The sequence below is a fragment of the Somniosus microcephalus genome, chromosome 15, assembly GCF_052327205.1.
Source record: "Somniosus microcephalus isolate GS21.2 chromosome 15, FLI_Smic_1.0, whole genome shotgun sequence".
NCBI lineage: Eukaryota > Metazoa > Chordata > Chondrichthyes > Squaliformes > Somniosidae > Somniosus > Somniosus microcephalus.
The window spans coordinates 60,517,146-60,522,774 of record NC_141001.1 but is presented as its reverse complement, the minus strand read 5'-3'; positions in this window follow the sequence as shown (position 1 = coordinate 60,522,774).

Here is a 5,629-nt window from a genome sequence, read left to right as displayed (position 1 = left end):
TCTGGAGTACTGTCCAAAGTGGACTGGAGCGAGTGGGCTACATCCATCGTTCCTGTAATGAAGAGGTCGTTGAGTAATACGCCTGGGGAACCAAAGAAGGTTCGCATCTGTGGGGACTTTAAGGTGACAGTGAACCCAGTCCTTCACACTATACAATATCCGCTTCCGCGGATTGAAGATATTTTCGCCTCACTATCTGGAGGAAAACGCTTCACTAAGATTGATCTGGCCCAGGCGTACCTGCAAATGGAGGTAGAAGAAGCCTCGAAACAGTACCTCACGATCAACACTCATAAAGGTCTCTTCCAATACAACCGGCTGGTGTTCGGGGTAGCATCAGCTCCGGCTATTTGGCAAAGGGCAATGGAACAAGTCCTGCAAGGGATTCCAGGGACCCAGTGTTATTTGGACGTCATCCTGGTCACGGGCGAAAATGACAGTGATCACCTCGCCAACCTGGAGCAGGTGCTCACTAGATTGAAGGAATATGGGCTCCGAGCTAATCGCCACAAATGCGAGTTTTTCCAGAAGCAGATCTCGTATTGTGGCCACGTTATTGAAAAAGAGGGGTTACATAAGTCCCCTGAAAAGATTGAGGCAGTAGTCAAGGCTCCAGCACCGGAAAATCTGTCACAACTGAGGTCGTTCCTTGGGCTGGTGAACTACTACCATAAGTTCTTGCCGAATTTGTCTACAGTACTACACCCACTGAACACCCTACTGCAAACGGGGGTACCATGGAAGTGGAGTGACGAATGTAAACGAGCTTTCCAGAAGAGCAAAGCATTGATCACATCAAAAGAGGTGTTGGCTCATTTCAACCCAGCACTACCAATTCGGTTGGCGTGTGATGCATCACCCTATGGCATTGGAGCGGTGCTGTCGCACAAATTCCCGGACGGCTCGGAGAGGCCAGTAGCCTTTGTGTCTCGGTCACTAACCTCAGCCGAGCGTAACTACGCCCAAATTGACAGGGAGGGCCTCAGCCTAGTGTGGGGAGTGAAAAAGTTCAATCACTATCTGCACAGGCAGAAGTTCACCTTGCTGACTGACCACCAACCATTTGTCTCCATCTTTAATCCAAAGAAGGGCATTCCGGTGATGACTGCACAACGGCTACAAAGATGGTCCCTTTTTCTAGGGGCGCACCAATATGAAATCGAGTATAAGGGCACGAAACAGCATGGAAACGCTGATGGGCTATCACGCCTGCCACTGCCTACTGCGGAGGAAGCACCAGCAGTGGATCCTGTCGAAATATTTCATTCGACTATAATTGAATGCTTGCCAGTAACTAACGCTGGTATAGAGAAGGAGACCCGAAATGACCCGACACTGTCTCGGGTATATGATTTGACGGTGAAGGGATGGCCAGTACATGGCGACTCACTGTTGCCAGCATTCTCATCCAGAAGAGAACAGCTGTCAGTATGCCAGGGGACCTTGATGTGTGGATCCCGAGTGGTAATTCCACCTAAGTTAAGGGAGAGAGTGCTCAATGAGCTTCACGAAGGTCATCTGGGAGGGGTGAAAATGAAAAGCCTTGCTAGGGCTTATGTGTGGTGGCCGGGGATCGATCAGCAACTCGAGGACCTGACCAAGAGCTGCTCAGGATGCCAGCACGGTGGCATAGTGGTTAGCACTGTTGCCTCACAGCGCCAGAGACCCGGGTTCGAATCCGGCCTCGGGCGACTGTCTGTGTGGCGTTTGCACATTCTCCCCGTGTTTGCGTGGGTTTCCTCCGGGTGCTCCGGTTTCCTCCCACAGTCCAAAGATGTGCGGGTTAGGTTGATTGGCTATGATAAATTGACCTTTAGTGTTAGGGAGATTAAATAGGTGGGGTTACAGGGATAGGGTGGGATATGTGTTGGTGCAGGCTCGATAGGCCGAAATGGCCTCTATCTGCACTGTGGGGTTTCTGTGATTCTGTGAAGGTCCAAAATGCACCACCACATGCCCCTCTACACCCATGGGAGTGGCCCTCATCTCCATGGCAACGGGTGCATATTGATTTTGCTGGTCCATTCATGGACTCAATATTTTTAATAGCCGTGGATGCGCACTCGAAATGGCCTGAGGTGATCAAAATGTCCTCCACCACCACGGAGAAAACTATTGCAGTCCTACGGACCATTTTTGCCAGGAACGGCTTGCCAGAGCAGATTTGCTCTGATAACGGATCACAGTTTGTGTCCGAAGAGTTTCAAAGATTTATGAAATGGGGTAAGGCATTACACATCCGCCCCGTATCATCCAGCCACAAATGGATTGGCTGAGAGGTTCGTACAAACCTTTAAAAAAGCAGTAAGGGCCATGTGCGATGACGACATTCCACTGCAGCATAAGGTGGACAATTTCCTGTTAGCCTACAGAAATGCGACACATGCAGTCACCAACCAGGCCCCGGCCATGATGTTCTTTAACCGAAGGTTGAGATCTCATCTGGATTTGCTCAGACCAAATGTACGAAGAGATGTTGAGAGTAAGCAATTCCAGCACATCAATGAGAAGCCGACAAGGAGCTTCACTGTAGGGCAACCAGTCTTGGCCCGCGACTACCAAACAGAGAAATGGCAACCAGGAACGATATGCACACGGCAGGGGCCACTAATGTACACAGTGGATGTTGGGGAGAACATTGTGAGACGCCATGCTGACCAGATCCTAGAGTCACAGGAACGAGTCAACCCCATGTCTCAGCCATACGTACCTGGTGAGGAACCCGACGTACAGGTCGCATCTACCTCAGAAACAATAGCATTGGAAGCTGATGAATCAACTGACGACAGGGTGCTAGAATCGCCTCCGCACCAAGAGCGAGACACTCGGGAAAGGCGTTATCCAGAAAGAATCAGGAAGCCTCCCCAAAGACTGAATTTATAAATAGACTATTTTCAGCTAATGTTGCATGTTAAAAATGTTAATTGTAATTAGTTTGATATTTAATTGTTAAATGAGTGTTATGGTACTGTTACTCTAAAAGGGGAGGAATTGTAATGTATGTACCTTTAAGGGAGAGAACTACTTTTTACAGCTCCTGTATACTGTAGTACCGGCAGTGACCACACCTGTATATAAACCCTGAGTAGTGATCTGTACAGTTAGTTCTAGAGTAACCCTCATTCAGTAAACACCTGTTGTACCGTTTCTCCTGCAGTCTGTGTCTTATTATCAAATCAAAATCAAATCAAATCAACTTTTATTGTCATTGTTAGTGCACAAGTGCAGTACAACGAAATGTAGGCTTGCGACTCCCGAGAGTGTACAATTTGGATTAGGACACTTAAACATTCAACATACATTTATACATTTGGCTTGCAGTATATTAGCATAAATATGACCATAATAAAGTGCATTGGCAGATGTGCAGGCTTTAGTGTTTATTTGTGGAGTTCAGTAGGATGACAGCCCTGGGAAAGAAGCTGTTCCTAAATCTGGTCGTACGGGTGCGAATGCATCTGTAGCATCTTCCAGATGGTAGGAGGGTGAACAGACTGTGGCTGGGGTGGGTAGGGTCTTTGATGATGGACCGTGCCCTCCGTAGGCAGCGTTTCTGATATATATGCTCTATGGTCGGTAGCCGGGTGCCGGTAATGCGTTGGGCAGTTTTGACTACCCGCTGCAGGGCTTTCCGGTCATGGGAGCTACAGCTGCCATACCAGACCGTGATACAGTTTGTCAGGATGCTCTCTATAGTGCAGCGGTAGAAGTTAGAGAGGATCAGGGGTGACAGATTACATCCCTTCCGCCTCCTCAAGAAATATAGGCGCTGCTGGGCCTTCTTCACCAGAGAGGAGGTGTTGAGGGACCAGGAGAGGTCTTCCGAGATGTGGACTCCGAGGAACTTAAAGCTGGCCACCCTTTCCACCTCCGCCCCACTGATGTGGATGGGGGTGTGACTTCCGCCTTTGGACTTCCTGAAGTCCACGATTATTTCCTTTGTTTTCTTGGTGTTAAGGGCCAGGTTGTTCTCGGCGCACCACTTCACGAGATGCTGGACCTCCTCCCTGTAGGCTGACTCATCGTTGTTGGTGATCTGGCCTACTACCGTGGTGTCATCTGCAAACTTGATGATGGTGTTGGAACCATTAACAGCCACACAGTCGTGGGTGAAGAGGGAGTAGAGGAGGGGGCTCAGCACACATCCTTGTGGGGCCCCCGTGTTCAGGGTCGGGGGGGGGAATGTGGTTACCTAATTTGACAGACTGGGGTCTGTTTGTTAGGAAGTCCAGGGTCCAGTTGCAGAGGGAAGTGTTCAGGCCAAGAGTTTGGAGTTTGGTGGCCAGCTTGTTGGGGACGATAGTGTTGAATGCTGAGCTGTAGCCTATAAACAACATTCTGATGTAGGTCTCCTTACCATCTAAGTGATTCAGTGCCGAGTGTAGAGCAGTTGTGATTGCATCCTCCGTTGATCTGTTTGCACGATAGGCAAACTGGTGTTGGTCAAGGGAGGCAGGAACACTGGCTTTGATGTGGGCTAAGACCAGTTTCTCGAAACACTTCATTATGATGGGTGTGAGTGCGACAGGTTGATAGTCGTTCAGACACGTCACAGCCGCTTGTTTAGGCACAGGAATGATGGTGGCGGTCTTGAAGCATGTAGGGACTACTGCCTGGGCCAATGACAGATTGAAGATGGCGGTGAAGACATCAGCCAGCTGATCAGCACATTCCTTGAGTCCCCGTCCAGGGATGCTATCCGGTCCAGCAGCCTTTCGTGTGTTCACTCTGCGTAGAGCGCCCCTTACGTCGGAGGTCGACAGAGTGAGCACCTGGTCTTCCGGGGGTGGCAAGGCTTTGGTAGCCGGCTCCTTGTTGTCCCTGTCGAAGCGAGCGTAGAAGTTGTTAAGCTCCTCCGGAAGGGAGGCGTCACTGACCGGGGGACTGGTGTTTTTGCCCTTGTAGTCAGTGATGGACTGGATGCCTTGCCACATGCGCCGGGGGTCCGAGTTGTTGCGGAAGTGATCCTCTATCCGTAGTGTCTGTTTCCTTTTGGCAGTCCTGATACCCTTTTTTAGGTTGGTCCTAGCTGCACTGTAAGCCGCCGCGTCGCCAGATTTAAATGCTGCGTCGCGTGCTTTCAACAGTGAGCGGACCTCTCCGTTCATCCAGGGTTTCTGGTTGGGGTATGACCTGATATTTTTGTGGGTCGTGACGACCTCGACGCAGCTGTTGATGTAGAATAGCACTGTGGATGCGTATTCCTCGATGTCATTATGGGCAAACATGCCCCAATCAGTGCGTTTGAAGCAATCCTGAAGCTCCGACACTGCCCCCTCTGGCCATACTTTCACTGCTCTCATTGATGTTCTCTCTCTTTTGATGAGCGGTTTGTATGCCGGGGCTAGAAACAGGGAGAGGTGGTCAGACTTCCCAAGGTGGGGGCAGGGAATGGCCTTGTAAGCGTCTACAATGCTCGTGTAGACTTGATCCAGTGTGTTCTCCCCTCTTGTGGGGCAGGAGACATTCTGGTGGAATTTCGGTAGTACAGTTTTTAGGTTTGTGTGATTGAAGTCCCCCGCGATGATAAAAGCTCCGTCTGGGTGCGCAGTTTGTTGTTCGCTGATGGCCCTGTAGAGGTCCTTCAGTGCTAGTTTGGCATTAGCGTGTGGTGGGATGTAGACCGCAG